The sequence below is a fragment of the Megalobrama amblycephala genome, linkage group LG14 (genome assembly GCF_018812025.1).
Source record: "Megalobrama amblycephala isolate DHTTF-2021 linkage group LG14, ASM1881202v1, whole genome shotgun sequence".
Classification (NCBI taxonomy): Eukaryota; Metazoa; Chordata; class Actinopteri; order Cypriniformes; family Xenocyprididae; genus Megalobrama; species Megalobrama amblycephala.
Window position 1 is genome coordinate 19,399,570 of NC_063057.1, and position 18,490 is coordinate 19,418,059.

General features: G+C 37.5%; 2 protein-coding genes across 5 annotated transcripts in view; one reads left to right on the forward strand and one right to left on the reverse strand.

Annotated features, from left to right (window-relative positions):
* Positions 1-18,490, reverse strand: part of orc5 (origin recognition complex, subunit 5) — a 70,485-nt gene that overhangs the window by 41,947 nt on the left and 10,048 nt on the right. The window contains exon 1 of one of the 4 annotated variants that reach the window (XM_048155261.1): positions 5,660-5,677. The exons of the other annotated variants lie outside the window; for them this stretch is intronic. The gene's annotated coding sequence lies outside the window, so the exon portion shown is untranslated. Of the gene's footprint in view, positions 1-5,659; positions 5,678-18,490 lie in introns of those variants that run through there. 4 annotated transcript variants of the gene reach the window in all.
* Positions 1-18,490, forward strand: part of lhfpl3 (LHFPL tetraspan subfamily member 3) — a 65,911-nt gene that overhangs the window by 30,421 nt on the left and 17,000 nt on the right. The gene's annotated exons all lie outside the window — the stretch shown is intronic.

Below are 18,490 nucleotides of genomic sequence, written 5' to 3' on the forward strand. Positions count from 1 at the left end.
GTGTTAGCGCGGCTTAATGCTTCAATGGTTCAATGCTGGAACTATTCAGTGTTTGGAACTATTGGTCGCCCCACAACACGCATTACTTCCAGATTCCTCAATTCTTATGGAAGTCTGTAAGTGCAACAACTCTGTTTTTCAATTGCTGTGAAAGCCACTTTTGTATTAATTAACACCCCCTTGGAGTAATCTATTAAAGGTGCCCTAGAATGAAAAATTGAATTTACCTTGGCATAGTTGAATAACAAGAGTTCAGTACATGGAAATGACATACAGTGAGTCTCAAACTCCATTGTTTCCTCCTTCTTATATAAATCTCATTTGTTTAAACGACCTCCGAAGAACAGGCGAATCTCAACATAACACCGACTGTTACGTAACAGTCGGGATCATTAATATGTACGCCCCCAATATTTGCATATGCCAGCCCATGTTCAAGGCATTACACAAGGGCAGCCAGTATTAACATCTGGATCTGTGCACAGCTGAATCATCAGACTAGGTAAGCAAGCAAGGACAACAGCGAAAAATGGCAGATGGAGCAATAATAATTGAAATGATCCATGATATCATGATATTTTTAGTGATATTTGTCTTTCTAAATGTTTCGTTAGCATGTGGCTAATGTCCTGTTAAATGTGGTTAAAGTTACCATCGTTTCTTACTGTCTTCACGGAGACAAGAGCCGTCATTATTTTCATTTTTAAACACTTGCAGTCTGTATAATTCATAAACACATCTTCATTCTTTATAAATCTCTCCAACAGTGTAGCATTAGCCGTTAGCCACGGAGCATAGCCTCAAACTCATTCAGAATCAAATATAAACATCCAAATAAATACTGTACTCACATAATCCGATGTATGCATGCAGCATGCATGACGAACACTTTGTAAAGATCCATTTTGAGGGTTATATTAGCTGTGTGAACTTTGTTTATGCAATGATAGAGTCGAGAGCTCGGGAGGGGGCGGAAAGCGAAAGGGGCCGCAGCCTGCATCGGCACATTTCTAATTATGCCTCAAAATAATCTAAATTATAATTTATGTAATTGTCACTAAAACTAAAAGTATCGATATTTCAAGATTGATCTATCTATTCCTAAGAAAGAAAGATATATTAATTCTTCCCAGACACTGAGAATCACGCCCAAGGACATGGTAACTTATAAAAATAATAACCATGAGAGACAGAAGAGTAATTCGATATGGTATCGGCTGGCACTTTATATTTACCTAGGCTACATGTTAGTACTTGAAAGCCAATCTAAGCCTCTGCTTTTGTTGCTGCAGCAGCAGGTCCAGTGGGAGATTGAGACTATTCAGAGACAGCCCGAGAGAATCGCACATCTTCAGACAGTTTCATGCTTTGCTCGTCTCTCCCAGCCCCTTTGATATTACGTATATACCAGTGATGGTCATTCCTAGTTTGTTTGATCTGTAGCACCTCGGCCCCACGATCCATCCATCCTTTCGCAGATAAAACGTGCTTCTGAAGCCACAGCAGTGATTAAAGTGCCTGTCTGCCCTTGCGTGTCCTATCCGCCCCCCTTCCCATCTCATTCGTCAAAACTCAACACTGATGCTGCCTGGGCAGCAAAAACTAGAAATTCCAGGACATTCTTGGAAGATATACTGTACTTTTACATTATATCTTGTGTTTTAGTTAAACGGCTTTCCAGCTTTCTGTTGGTCAATGCCGTGAATTTGAGTGACCAACTCTGCGTGAGGAAATCCTGATTATGTGGATTCCTAATGAAACGACTGGATTTTGCCTGTGAAAATTTGCAGAACTACTGTAAATGTGACTGCACCTTTACTCTGCCTTGACAGTTGTTGACCAGAACAGAAAGAAAACTGAACATATGCGACTATTTACTCCCCTTGTGGCAATGGTGAGAATGCAACACATGCATAATTCAATGTTTTGAGCCTAAGAGGTAAGAAAACTTCAAGTGTTGTCAAACAGAAGAGCGTTTCACAGTAGACTTTCCAAACCCACACAATGCCCTTCTTTTCAGTGCCCTTGTCAATCAATACACAATAATGGATTGAGTTTGTCTGAGCCAGACCAGAGGCCATTAGCAGGCGTATCAGTGTGCTGTCAGAATAAATTACAAGGCTGATGCTCTGGGTAGCAGTGAAATCTCTCGCCTGCTGGAGACCGAAGAGCTGCTGTGGTTCGGATGAGAAGGAGAACTTGACCTCTATGGTTAACACATTAAATCAAGCAAGCGGGGCAAGACGTTATAGATGACTTTAGAAAAGAGCGAATGGCACTGGATTTCGTTACATAGATTTTTGAAGAGCACAGAAAGCAGTTTTCTTAAGTTTACTGTTCACAAAGAATAACTGCACAATGACATCTTCAATTACAACATATTCAATGGAATTCTATCAACATGGCATTATTTGCATAATATTAAAGTCGCGATGTACTGGAAGTAGCAACAAATAAATTTTGTCTGTATTGTTGACATATCTGTATTGTTGACACTACATCTGAGTGAAACAAATTATTGAAAAATAAAAAATGTAGGGCTGAGACTTGGTTCTATACATCAGTTTTGATTAGCCGGAGACAGATCTGAATACAAGCTTGCAGTTGATTTTAAGAAAGGGGCGGGATTTAAGCAGACAAAATGATACGTAATACGTCCTACGTAGGTCAGAGGTCACCCCTCTGCCGAAACTCGTCTCTCTCGTGAACTGATTATAGTGATTATAGTTTATAAAGTTTTAAATATGGATATTTTTCTTACAAAAAACCATGGCTTCACTGTTATCTATGTTATCACTGACAATATCTTTCTCTATGGAGAAAATCAGTGGGATTTTTTACTTGACTCTTGCTTGAATCACATTGATTTCTATGTACAAATTTTCATGTATCAGAGAAAACACATTTTTGATGACAACTTCTAAACTTTGCTTAGAAGGCCAACAGGACGTTGAAATCACACAGAACAATTATATAAGCAGAACTGAATGGGCATCAGCAGTTAGTGAAAGGCAAAGTAAAGTGTGTGTGAGGTCCCCCTGTGTATAGATGTCTGGGGAGATGCATGTTTCAGTGGGAAGAGAAAACAGCACTTCTTGTTCTGAGCCCACTACTATCAGCACTTTCTACTTTCATCCCTCAGATACATGAAATAATTTACTGTATGTGTATCAGTTTTATTCAGCTGCAGTAAAATTATATAACATTAAAATGTATGTACTGGATTGATGACTGAATTTGAGAAAAAAAAAAAAATGTGGACTTAATTATAATAATTCAACAAATATTAATTAGCACCAGAGTTGTTATTTATTTGCTACCCTCACCTGATTGAGTCTTTTAATAGACAAGATATTCACGGAACATAAACCTTGACAAATATGTATGACTGTCGCTTAAGGGCTTAACCTAATTAAAATTGAAGCTTGGAATGAATAATTTAAAGCCTCATAGATTATAGAAGATAATATGCATAATTAGGTGCACGGTGATATAGTGTGTGGTGGATTTCAACCTAGAGATTTAGCATTTTTCATGACTTACTTTGGAGGTTTAGAAAATGAGTCATTATATAGAGATAAGAACAGAAAATATTAATCTTCATACTGCAAATATAAAAACAAAACTAATATAACTAACTTCCTCGACATGTTTTCTGTTATGGTAGGGGAGCTATTACACATCTTCTGAATGAGTACAGAATCTCTGGATCAAAACACAGGAAAAGAAGAAGCAGAAACAAGCAATAGAAGCATTTGCTGCATTTTAATTTTTAGGCCCTTCCCTTGCAAATGTTGCAAGATGATGAACTCTTGCAATGTGTTTAAATGGAACACCCTAAGCCCTTGATTATGTGGAATCTGCTATGGAGCACATATCAAAATATGAGGGGAAGTGCTTAGAGAAGCTCGTGAGTGTATGTCTGAAAGTGGAGTTAAATGCAGCCATTGCAAATGTAAGCCAAAAAAACAAACAAAATAGTACTATAAAGCCTCGCACATGACGTGTACAAAAATATATATATATATAAAAATGTCGTGGCCACAAATTAAGAATTAGTATGAATTAAAAATTTGTATCCACGAATTATGAATTTGTTCCCTTGTTCAAGTAAATCGGCCAAGTTGAAATAATTTGTTCTCTCTTTTTGATTTAACTAAAACAAGGGAGTGACTTACAACATGGCCAATGATTTAGTAAAACAAGGGAACGATTATTATATCGTGCGCATGATTTACTTTAAAGAGGGAACTGATTATTAAAAATTGCTGATGTATTAGTAAGTCATGGGAACGAATTGTTAACGTGCGGGGCTCCGTAATCATCAAACATTAAACAGCATATAAATCAAAACTGGCTGTTATCGAATGAAATGTTAAACCAATGAAGAGGTATAGGACTGTGCAAGCTTTAGGGGTGTTCTTGGACTCAATCTGTTCCATCTATATTGATCATCGTTCTGAATCCGATCCAGACGAATTCTTTGACAAAACATGATTTGCTCAGCTTTTTGTTAAAATGTTGCTTTTTTAATGAAACTATACCTATTCAAGTGTTGATAAAAAAAAAAAAAAAATGCATGAAGCTAGAATAAAATGTTTTTGTTGTTGTTTAAAAGCAGAGGCTCTGTTCTTTCTTTTGATATATTGCATGTTCAGATATTCATACAACAAAATAAATGATCGTAAATGCTAGCAAATGATCATAAATGCTAGCAACTTTAAAAAAAAAAAAAAAAAAACACTGGCAGGGAAAGAGTTAATAAAGCAATGGATTTTGCATTTTTAAAGAGATTTCATTTGGCAGTGTGAGAAAATGTATTTGTATATTGTTCCATAATAAATAATGTCTGGTTTATTTTAAACATCAAACCAAATATTAAAATATAATATTAATAATTAAACATTAAACAAAAATGTATCACTTAAAATACAGTAAATATTTAAAATTCTAGAGTTCATTGCTTTTGTGGTCACTGGCTTCACTATAGCGTATATGTTGCTGTTTCACTAGAAGCAATAGTGCTTAGAGATTTTGGCCTGACTGCAATATTGTGCACAATGTATAATAATACATGTACTTGATGAATACTTTTTAAACCTCCTATGAAGATGCATTAGCACATTCTAATTAACAATGACTACCCACAGTTGTAATTATGAAATGTAGCTGATGAGTTCAAATAATGCAAAACCGGCTATGGTTATTACTTGCTGGATTAGTCACAGGTTTGTGACTTGGCAACTGTAGAGGGAAACATTAGAAGGCTCCAGTTAATATCAGCGATAACTTGATTTATGGCTGGCAGTGCATCGAGAGATGTATTGAAGATTAAATTCTGGAGACTTGAAATTGTACCTTAAGACTGTACAGCACATTGAACAGACTACTTTCCATTCCATAGTTTTTCACTTAACAACTGTTACGTCCATTGCAATGTCCATTGGTAATTCAGAGAAATTTTTATATATGAGCTATACCCCTTTGTTAAAAAACCCTGCGATAAATGCACTAATTATCTCACAGAATTTTAGTTTTTAGTGGGAACTTTGGTCCTGTTCAAACAAGGAGGCAAACAGTTTTCACAAATGTGCTGAATGTTTTATGCCCAGTTCTCACTGTACCAAACAGACGGCAACAGACAGATTGTGGGTTTTACCGAATCATTGCAACCCTGTTGGCATCTGTCCGAGCTTGTTTTCGCCGATTGAACATGTTGAATCGGCACTCTTGTCGGGTCGTGGAAAGTCTGAGAAGTGACGTACTACAATATGGCATTGGGTGACATCTGTCGGCACAGCGTGAATTGGCCTTTAAAACACATTCGACTTCAGAACCTGCAGTTGAAAGATAGAACCCATTAAAATAAACACTATCATAAAGGTCTCCAAATTAAAAAAAAATAAAAATAATGGAAGGTAGGCATAAACAGAATTTCATTAAAAAGAGAAGATAATTGTGTACATTTTTCAATGATCATGGCAGCAATTATACATCAAATGATGATCAAATGATGGAGAAGAGCGTTATAATCAGTGTTGGGTAAAGTTACTTTTAAAGGTGCCCTCGAATGAAAAATTGAATTTATCTTGGCATAGTCAAATAACAAGAGTTCAGTACATGGAAATGACATACAGTGAGTCTCAAACTCCATTGTTTCCTCCTTCTTATATAAATCTCATTTGTTTAAAAGACCTCCGAAGAACAGGCGAATCTCAACATAACACTGACTGTTACGTAACAGTCGGGGTGTATGCCCCAATATTTGCATATGCCAGCCCATGTTCCCAACATTATGAAAGGCATTAGACAAGGGCAGCCAGTAACGTCTGGATGTGCACAGCTGAATCAACAGGCAAAGTGAAATTAAATACATAAAGTATATATGTTTAATTTAATATAAACTTATTGCAGGTTTGTGCAATATTCTGAGATTGCATTTCATTGTTTTTATTTATTTTAAGGTATACTGACTCTGTTTTTTGTGCGAGTAAGATGAGTAAATGCTCACATAGTCTACCAACTACAATAACCGTCAACGACGCTGCACACACTTATGATTTCTCTCAACATGGGGACAGGAGAGCTGTCAGTCCTCACATGGGAAAACAAAGTAACTTGCATTACTTATTTGAAAAAGTAACTCATATTTTGTTGTAAATTTAAAAATAATGTGTTACTTTACTAGTTTACTTGAAGTAATCTGATTACATAACTCAAGTTACTTGTAATGCGTTACCCCCAACACTTGTTATAACTGGGGATATATCCCGACATGTGGTGTAGTCAAGCACAGACATTTTAATGAGCCAAAAAGTAGCTGTACTGCAGTGGTGGAGTGATGCTGTACAGCCCCAGTAAAGTATGCCAGAACTGCTGCGTCCTGCACAATCAACCAATACGGGAAACTGCGGGGCGCGAATTGCGCGCAGCACAGATATTGTGGGTGCGTTTGTCCGATAGCCGATTTGCATAATTCCTACAGTGAATCGGATACTAAAACAACGCCGACAAGTACATGCAAATAAACAACGCTATCAGTGGGTGCGATTCATTCTTAGTGAATTCCCCCTTCGGTTATCTCTCAGCCCAGCATGGCAGGACGCCAGAGAGGCAGAGATAGTGCTCAAGAGAGCTTTAGTGAGTTTTCTCAGCCCAAGAACAGCCATGAGCATTTGCAGGAGAAAATGAACAGATAGAAAAGGACTTTAGAGAGAGAGTAATGAGAACAGAAAGAGGCGATAATGCAAAGACCAAGGATCTAACAGCTGCAAAAAGAACAGTTAAAGTGGGAGAGAATAGACCATTTGAAGAAGACAAGTGGAAATAAAGCATGGTGGTCAGAAAAGAGGTGGTCAAAGGTTCTGGTCGCCCAGAATTAACTTAAAGGTGCCGTAGAACGTCTTTTTAAAAGATGTAATATAAGTCTAAGGTGTCCCCTGAATGTGTCTGTGAAGTTTCAGCTCAAAATACCCCAATTTTTTTTTATAAATTTTTTTAACTGCCTATTTTGGGGCATCATTAAATATGAGCCGATTTAGAAAGACAATTTACAAATATCACTAAAAATATCATGATATCATGGATCATGTCAGTTATTATCGCTCCATCTGCCATTTTTCGCTATTGTCCTTGCTTGCTTACCTAGTCTGATGATTCAGCTGTGCACATCCGGACGTCCTGCCCTTGTGTAATGCCTTGAACATGAGCTGGCATATGCAAATGTTGTGGGCGTACATATTAATGATCCCGACTGTTACGTAACAGTCGGTGTTATGTTGAGATTCGCCTGTTCTTTAGAGGTCTTTTAAACAAATGATATTTATATAAGAAGGAGGAAACAATGGTGTTTGAGACTCACTGTATGTCATTTCCATGTACTGAACTCTTGTTATTTAACTATGCCAAGATAAATTCAGTTTTTAATTCTAGGGCACCTTTAAAGGGAAATTGTCTATTGTCAATAGTGTAGCATGTATGAAACAGCTCACACAGAAGTCACTTTCAAACAAAGCAGCTTTCAGCTTTCGGTATCAACCCACTGCAAAATCTGCATGGGGAAATCTTTCACCCCCACGCCAAATTCCCAATCACATGGATTCCTTTTGACTGGATGACTGGATTTCATCCGCAAAATTAGCTAACAACGGTAAATGTAACCAGGCATATCAAAAACAAACAAAAAAAAATAAAAATCTGAAGATAAAAAGGATATTGTTAAGAATATTTCAACTGTTTTTGTCCATACAATGAAAGACAACAAACAATATTGGACCCCACTGACTGTCATTATATGGACAAAAAACATTGAGTAAATAATGACAGAATTTTCATTTCTGACTGAAGCTGCATTCTTGATAAAATTCTTGCTTTTGCTCTCAAGGGCAAGAACACATTCTTACATCATTTGTATTAAAGGTCATTCACAGTTGCTTGTTTATTTGGGTTTCGATTCAAGAGGGACACACTGTCACAGACATACACGCTGACCTCCTCGAACGCACGAAGCTTAGTTCGCATGCAGTCTGATATTTGAAAACCACCTCTCTGGTAGTTGTCATGGAAACCACACACTTCTCTGCCCTCCCCTTTTCTGTGTGCAGATGCAGTGTTGCACAATTAGTCTCGGTCGGATACGTACACGTGCCAAGCGGTGGGGGTCGAGTGGATTGGGGGGTGGGTTGTACATGTGAACGCTCAGAGGGTCACGACAGAGGTGCCTCTTCTAGAATTACTTCAGTAGACCACTCCGCAGGTGGTCTCTGATACTAATCAGGTTTCCTGGAGCTATAACACCAATTAGAGCAAAGGATAACAGAGTGTTGCAGTCCTAACGAGAGCCGTGGTGCCATTCTATTTATCCTTTTTCACTCTATAATTTAGGAAACATTAGAGGAAGTGTACATTACTGTTATTAAACCCCCAAACATCTGGGGGTGGTGTGATGTAATGATTAAGCCACAGGGCTGGTTTGATTCTCGCAAGAAACACCATTGTGCCCTTAAGCAAAGCACCTAGCCCCAGGAAATGATGCATGTAACAAGTTCATGACTGCATTCTGTGGAAACACTGTGTGAAAGTCACAGAAACTATTTTCATTGGCCCTAGTTGTGTTCTTAAAGTCACCATGAAATCCAAACCTACAGTTCCTTTTTTTTTTTATGGGATATTGCAGCATTCATTATAAAATATTTATCTGTGCACATTTTTTTCATGTGCCCTCATAATCTTTAATCAAAATAACTTCCCCTCCATTTTGCAGCGACATCTCTTCTCTTCTCTAATGATGTGTTTACTGGCGTCAACTTGTCAATCACATGACATCACAGCAATAGCAAACCACAAAGATCCAATGGTCGAATCAATTCCCAATAGACAAAATCAAGTCCTGCTCTATACATTTTTTCTTGTTTGAGAAGCCATATCACTCAGATATATAGTAGTGGCCAAAAGTGATGTCCAGCTTAGGAAAACTGGCATCTTCACCTTTTAATAAAAATATAATTTTTTTTTTTTTTAAGATTTTGTAAGCATATTGTGTAGTTGTGTGTGGAGTCAATTGTTTTTATACGCAACAAAACATGCAAAACTACTGTATACAGTTGAGCTCGAAAGTTTACATACCCCTTGCAGATTCTGCAAAAATGTTAATTGTTTTAACAAAATGAAAAAGATCTTAAATATTGCATGTTATTTTTTATTTAGCACTGTCCTGAATAAGCTATTTCACATAACAGATGTTTACATATAGTCCATAATTCACATTTATTTTATTTGTATAGCGCTTTTCACAATACATATCATTTTCAAAGCATAAGACAGAATGTGTGGGGCATTGGGCACCCACCGGCAGAAACATAAATCGGCGCCTATGGGGGTATGTAAACAATACCATAAACAATTTTTGCACATGAACCTGTGGAACAGTCCTTAAATTCTAACAGTTTACAAGCGGTAGACAATTAATGTCACAGTTCCAATAACTTAGGACATTAACGAGACCTTCCTACTGACTCTGAAAAACACCAGAAGAAAGATGTCCAGGGTCCCTGATCACCTGCACCATAGTCCTACTGCATCAGATGTGGTCAGAGCAAAAAACTGCAATGTCTGTAATGTAAGACGCCTAAGACAGTGCTACGATGAGACAGTAAGGACAACTGACTGTCCTCACAGTGCCAAACCATGTGTAACCATGTGTCCCTTCAGATGTGTTCAAAGCTTGGAAGTGTCTTGGTGGAAGAGTGGAGTAACATCTCACAGCAAGAGCTGGCAGATCTGCTGCAGTCCATGAAAATGAGATGAACTGTAGGACTTAAAGCAGTTGGTGGAAACACCACATACTGACTGCTACTTTTGATATTGACCGCCGCTCTGTTCAGGGACTCATTGTTCCATTTCTGCTCATCTAATGTAAAATTTGTTCTGTTTGTCTTAGTTGTTGAATCTTTTTATGTTAATACAAATGATTTTATATATATATATATATATATATATATATATATACAGAAATTTGCTGGGGGGAAAAAAGCAGTTGAAAGTGGGATGACATTTCTTTTATTGCTGAGTATATAGTATAAAGTATTCAGACCCCCTTAAATTTTTCACTCTTTGTTATATTGCAGGCATTTGCTAAAATCATGAATAAAAAAAAAAAAAGATGCAACAAGTTTTTCACACCTGGATTTGGGGATCCTCTGCCATTCCTCCTTGCAGATCCTCTCCAGTTCTGTCAGGTTGGATGGGAAACGTTGGTGGACAGCCATTTTTAGGTCTCTCAATTGGGTTTAAGTCAGGGCTCTGGCTGGGCCATTCAAGAACAGTCACGGAGTTGTTGTGAAGCCACTCCTTCGTTATTTTAGCTGTGTGCTTAGGGTCATTGTCTTGTTGGAAGGTAAACCTTCGGCCCAGTCTGAGGTCCTGAGCACTCTGGAGAAGGTTCTCGTCCAGGATATCCCTGTACTTGGCCGCATTCATCTTTCCCTTGATTGCAACCAGTCGTCCTGTCCCTGCAGCTGAAAAACACCCCCACAGCATGATGCTGCTGCCACCATGCTTCACTGTTGGGACTGTATTGGACAGGTGATGAGCAGTGCCTGGTATTCTCCACACATACCGCTTAGAATTAAGGCCAAAAATTTCTATCTTGGTCTCATCAGACCAGAGAATCTTATTTCTCACCATCTTGGCAAACTCCATGCGGGCTTTCATGTGTCTTGCACTGAGGAGAGGCTTCCGTCGGGCCACTCTGCCATAAAGCCCCGACTGGTGGAGGGCTGCAGTGATGGTTGACTTTCTACAACTTTCTCCCATTTTCCGACTGCATCTCTGGAGCTCTGCCACAGTGATCTTTGGGTTCTTCTTTACCTCTCTCACCAAGGCTCTTCTCCCCCGATAGCTCAGTTTGGCCGGACGGCCAGCTCTAGGAAGGGTTCTGGTCGTCTCAAACGTCTTCCATTTAAGGATTATGGAGGCCACTGTGCTCTTAGGAACCTTAAGTGCAGCAGAAATTTTTTTGTAACCTTGGCCAGATCTGTGCCTTGCCACAATTCTGTCTCTGAGCTCTTCAGGCAGTTCCTTTGACCTCATGATTCTCATTTGCTCTGACATGCACTGTGAGCTGTAAGGTTTTATATAGACAGGTGTGTAGCTTTCCTAATCAAGTCCAATCAGTATAATCAAACACAGCTGGACTCAAATGAAGGTGTAGAACCATCTCAAGGATGATCAGAAGAAATGGACAGCACCCGAGTTAAATATATGAGTGTCACAGCAAAGGGTCTGAATACTTAGGACCATGTGATATTTCAGTTTTTCTTTTTTAATAAATCTGCAAAAATGTCAACAATTCTGTGTTTTTCTGTCAATATGGGGTGCTGTGTGTACATTAATGAGGAAAAAAATGATTTTACTTAAATGATTTTAGCAAATGGCTGCAATATAACAAAGAGAGAAAAATTTAAGGGGGTCTGAATACTTTCTGTACCCACTGTGTATATATATATATATATATATATATATATATATATATATATATATATATATATATATATATATATATATATATATATGGCATATGTTTCCCGATGTGAGCCGTCAGCTCCAGTCCACTAAAATTTGGAGTGGTTAAGGCCCAGGTATACTTAATTTCCCACGTTCCGCTCCATCTCGCGCGCAGTTGAGTGCGCAAGTCTTTCAGAGATACTCCTTTGCCCGTGAACATGGAAAGACACGTTTGGCGCATGTACACATGCACCGTCCATGGTCATAAAAATTCGGCTGCAGGTAGCCACTGTTCGGAGAGTCAAAGCTAGTCCACAGTCTAGTAAACGTTTCTTGCTTGCGCCGACTAAAACACACAAAAAACACCATAAAACTGGAGAGACTCGGACATTGCAGTACTATTACGGACGGGCATGCAGGGCTATTAAATTATTATTCTTATTATCATTTGCTTTTATTATTAAATTAATATTGCAATTAATTTGGCCCATGATATCATAGCACATCACCGCATAAACGATGCACTGCAGGGATAAGAAAATATTTGTTAGATAGCCTATTCCTCATTTAAAAAACAACTTGTTTAACACGAAATACTTCTTGATTCACGAAAAATACTTTTTTTTCTCACTATGGGCCACAAGAGAAATATTAAGAAAAGAAAATGGATTCATCTCGCATCATCTCTAAGAGAATATGTGCCGTTAATGCAGCAACAGATGCCAAAAGGTCAGTCAGTTTCTGTAGTGATTGACTGGCATGTGAGATTTCTTCACCCGCATAACTCTCACGCAAAGTTTGCACATTGTTTGTGTGATATCAACTAGCTCGCCTTCATGATTTAAAATGGAAATATTTTCAATATTGCGACGTGGCCTTTTTCTTTATCACCAGTTGCACACAAAATGATGGACACTGATTCACATATCGCCCGCGTCATTTCCAGTCATACACTGCTTTCCAAATTATTATGCAAGTGACATATCAGTAAGATTTCAGTACAATAAACATTCAGATATTAGTTTTTCTAAGAAAATGTTTGTTTGTTTATTTATCCATGTCCTTTTAGATAACTGGTATCAATCTCAGAAAAAATAATTTGCCAGGTCAATGGAAACCCTACGTAGAGGTTGTTCCACATTATTAAGCAAGTCACAGTTCGCATGCAATATGGGGAAGAAGAAAGATCTTTCTGAAGATGAAAAGCATGAAATGGTGCAATGTTGTGCAAAAGGCATGAAAACAACTAATATTGTGTGAAACTGAATGGAGATTATCGAATTATCATAAGATTTGTGAGTGATTTAGAGCACAGCAGAACTCGGTCAGATAAAGGCTTATTAAGGAAATTACATATATATATATATTACACACACATACACACACACAGGTGGCCCACATTGATCAGCCCTCTCTGCTCCCGTAGTAGAGCATCTAATCTGAGAGCCAGAGCACACCGATCACAGCACAGTGCACCGAGGATAAAACGTTCTTAGGCTCTGCGCCACATCTGAGGAATATTAAAACAATCCCATCATCAGCCAACTTCAAACGCTCCGCTCACACGGAGAAAGAAAAGAGGACATCTGTAGAATATTCAAAGAAATGCTCCCTCCTCTGAGTCTGGGAAACCTGAGAGAAAGAGATTATCTCTGAATTTAGATGAGCTGTGTTAATACAACACAACGCAGAGAGGGAAGCAAAGCTAGTGTCTGTCAAGCCGTGAAGATGAGGACTGCATTTGGCATGACACACCACACATCACACGGACACTTCAATGAGTGCTTGGCAGGGCTAAATAAACTCCCATCCTTGGGGCTCTGATTCAAAACTTATTGGTTTCCAACCGGGAAGAGGAAACAGCTATCACATAGTATTGAATTCTGCCAAATACACACACAACGCGCTGGTCGCTATCCAAATAGGCTTGCTATGCCAATCCGGCTTGTGTGGTTGAAATAAGTGCATCAGAACGATAAAAGAGGATTTTTCTCTTAATCTGTTTGCTTTTTCTTACTGTCTATTAAGGGCTTGATGCGTGTCCTGTAGAGCTCATAGTGTTTGTGTGTCTCTCTCCTCTGGTTAAATCTGTATTTTGGCACGCTCATTTAGTTTCCGCCCACACTTGGCGGGTATGCTCGTGCTCGCTAGTAATTAATTGGACCACCTGTTCCCAATCACCTTTACTGTTTCATCACCCCCATAGAATTATGGGATATGTAGTCTAGGGTAATGAGGTTACATGTGAACACGTTAAACAGGTTAAGACAACATATTTTCAAGATGTTAAGCATAATGCACCATATTTTTGGACATATGGCTAAATTTGTTCTATTGTATACATAAACTGCAATAATGTATAGAGCAGACAAAGAGAAAGATACTGTTTTTGGAAATGGAATATTAGTGTACTGCTTACTGAATAGTTTGCTGTATAGTTTATACTCATTTTTTTAGAAATGGCATATGAAAGAGTAAGCATTATTCAATGATAAATATTTTAAACAGTACAGTTTAGTTTAATTTTGTTCAAAAATTTAGTAATGCAATCACAAATTTTTTAACAATCCAATCAAAATTCAAAAAAGTTATTCAAATACTATAAATACTAATTTTCATTTCATTTTTGTTTTTTTATTTCTTGACTAATTTTTGGATACCAAAATGTAAGATTTTACATTTCATAATGTTTCATTATGTACCATAATTGGATTAAAAATGTAACAGAAAACAAGTGTTTATTTCCGACATGATAAATGGACACTAAGCATGGCGTGATTGAGTCATGTGACAGCAATGTTGCATACAAAATATTTATGGTTGCATAATGCATTTAGTTTTTTTAAGGAATATTTAACAGTATTCAGTGAATACTGCGCAGTAGTAAATAGTAAGCAACGTAATATTATAATAAGCATTAAATGTGTAGCTAATCCAATATTTTATTAGATTGTTTTTTTTATGATTTATAACATTTTTTCTTTTATCAAATCAATTTAGATAATTAATGTAGTTCAGATAACATAACATTTTGAGTTTCTGTTGATTAAATCAATTGCTTTCATTTTATTAACTCAAATTTTTAATTTCAATGAACTCAAAATGAAGGCACCAGTTAACTTAATTTTTTAAGGTAAACCAACAATTCTTTTTTATAGTGCTGTTTTAAATGAAATACATTTATAATCAATTTCTTCACTGAGAATGTTGCAGTGCATATTGCAAATGTCTTATCTGCAAATTATACATGCAATGCTGTTTTAGAATGTCCTCCAAACAAACAAATCTTAGAAGGCAGAATAATACTGCTATCAGCCTGTGGTAGTGTATTGCACATTTTGGCAATGCAGATGGCATATGGATGTTTCATGCATACAGAAAATTAGCATACTGTGCAAAGTATACGTACTTTATAATGCAGAAAAAGTAAGCGTACTATGGTAGTTCGCTTTCCGAAAATAGCCAAAGAGACAGCAGGTAGGATAAAAGAGCTTTCTGTGTCAGTTCTGCTACATTGCCAGGCCTGGTTTGCCTGGGAGGGCGGAGTTAAGGAGCGCTGCAGTCAATAACACACCCATCACTTATCAAACACCTCACAAGACTGAAATTCCAGAGAGCATCTCCATGACAACGCAACTCACTCCACAGAACTGGCACGCGTTCAGAGCAGATTCTCAGTTGCGGCGTGAATAACAACTCTAACCACATCTCAGAGTTTCCTTAGAGCCGCTTTATTTTTATGCAGTTTTAATTCGGAGGCTGCATTGTAACACATTGTCTTGTTTCTTTTCATCTTTTAAAAGGGGTTATTAACTTTTTTTTATAGAATTGCAATTAAAATGAAGTTAAAAATTCAGAAAGCCACCTGCTTTATGTGACTTTGGATATGGCTAGAATATCATACTTCAGTTTTACTCTTACTGTTTCTGCAGTACACAGTATGCATACTGTTTGGTAATTTGCTGTATACGAGGCTACATTTTACAATGCAATGACCTTCCATACCCAGTATAATGATGCTTATCAGCCATGATTTTTAGCATTTGATATTTTTTACAATATTTTACACAAAATAAAAAATGTAAAATGACCAAGGTGACTACTGGATATCCACTCACTGAATTTAGTATTTAATATGAATTTTAAAAGTAGAGATGCATCGATACTAAATTGCTCCACTGATACCGATAGCCGATTATATATCTGCCGATACCGGGAGTTTGGGAGTTCTGCCTTTTATACCTTTTTTTAAATTAATGATAATTTCTTTATAATTAATAATTAACCATTATAATTTTAATTATTATATTTTGAAAGAAATGCAAATAAAAACTTTATTCTCTCCATTTCAGAGTAACTGGTATTAGTTATAAACAAACGCATTACTCAAATTAATATCAACACACATTAAATAAATTCTGAAGATTAAATTAATATTTCTTAACCTTCTGAATGATATAAATGAATATAACTACAATTAATCTTGAACATCAAACTGGTTACTTAGCATTTTCTTTACACAAAGCCCAAGTGCAGTGCATTTTCCTGCCCACTTTTGATTGACAAGATATATTGGCCATGACTATCGGCTGTTTTTAAATTATCGCCCGATAGCCGATAGTGTGAAAATTTGCTTTTATTGGCCAATACCGATTATTGGCCGATATATCAGTGCATCTCAATCTATAAGTCAGGTCATGCGTCAATAATGTGGCACACTTTGAAATTTAATCTGTGCCGTTTCACGTTATTTAAAAATATGAGGTAGTATAAAGTGTATACTCCGCAGTATGCAATTAGCCCCTATTCCATTTTAAACATTTCCTTTGTCGGCAGTATTATGTCTTATTTGTGTTTATCCACTGCAGACCCAAAACTCTTAGCGAAACCTACTTTTGAAATAATCCACAGTGGGATCCGCTGTCTGAGGTTGAAAATGCAAGCCTGTGATATGTAACATATGCCACTGTCAAAGCAGAGAGGCAAATCATTTGGAGTCTAGGCTTTAATTCACACAGTCATAGACAGATGTTTGTCTAAAGCAGGCTGAACCCAAATTTGTCTTGCGTCAGTTATGCGTAAAAGCACAGCTTGCATCTACATAGTTGGATACATGATGAGGTGAACAAATAGGGTAACAGACAGACAGATAGATAGATAGATAGATAGATAGATAGATAGATAGATAGATAGATAGATAGATAGATAGATAGATAGATAGATAGATAGATAGATAGATAATGTTTAAAACAATCCATGAGGTGTGTGGTTGTCTATTAAGCCAGTGTTGATGATTTCATATATCAGAGATGCCTACATAAGCTTTGATACAAGCTCCCGTTGCTAAAAACCAGCCATCCCAGGGAGACACGGGCCTGTAAATTTAATCTTAAATCATTTTTACTACTTACCTTGTCGCCCAAGGGAGCATCTACAAATCTCCCACAATGTCCGTAACAGAGAGGCATTGATTCTGCAGCACTCCCACTGATGTATTTCCATCAATGTGATGAGACACATTCAGTGGCAAGCTGTAAAAATGGACTGAAATTAATCAATTCAGAGTTCTTGGATATGTGTAAATGTTGGACATACGCTAAAGCAATTTGCGGTATGTAAACTTTTATCGCCTAATTTTGTGTTTGTGTAAATTTAAGGGTGCTTTGATTGCTTGTGCTGAACCCAAGTTCAGAACAACTTGGGTTGTATTGTGGATTATGTTTGATTATCAAAGTGACAGCTGTTTACTCTTGTTGCTATAATGACGATGCAAAAGACGGCAGCAAAATGCATAGTGTTGCTCACCTCACTTTTATACTTTTGTTTCCAAAGCGTTAACACATAATGGCAATTGCATCTAATATGCCGTCTATATACTGCAAATGTTCTAAAGAACGCAAGAGTCCATTTCTGCTGAAGGCAAGCAGAATATATATATATACACACATTCTCCTGTACATTCTCTCTGCTTGCAGTGTGTTAGTCCTGCTTGTCAAGAAATTGGATGAAAACACACACAAATACAGTTTTACCGAATAAAACGTCATCCGTAGTTTAATCACTTCTGTGATTTAGTACAATTGCGTTCATATCAGCAGCTGTAGCCTACTGGCGTACACATGAACCGTAACCCAGACCACCTATTTGGGTATGGTTTGTGCAAGAGTTCACATCATCCAAATAACCAAATTCTGATGTCAAACAAGCACCAAAAGTGCTAGTGTGAGTGCTTTTACTAGCTCGGTTCAAAAACCTATTGAGTTGCTTTGCTATCTACTATTAGGCAGCTTCCTAACTGAAATGTAACTTCTTAAGTAACTTATTTGAAATGGTCTACACAGACAGCAACTTACAACTAATTCCAGTACAGGGCTCTACAATAAGGACTGCCCGATGGCCCGGGGCCAGTGTGGACGACGCTCGCGACAGTAGACGCACCGGTCACTTGCCCGATCGGGCCAGTGCTGTAGGGTGTGCGTTATATATC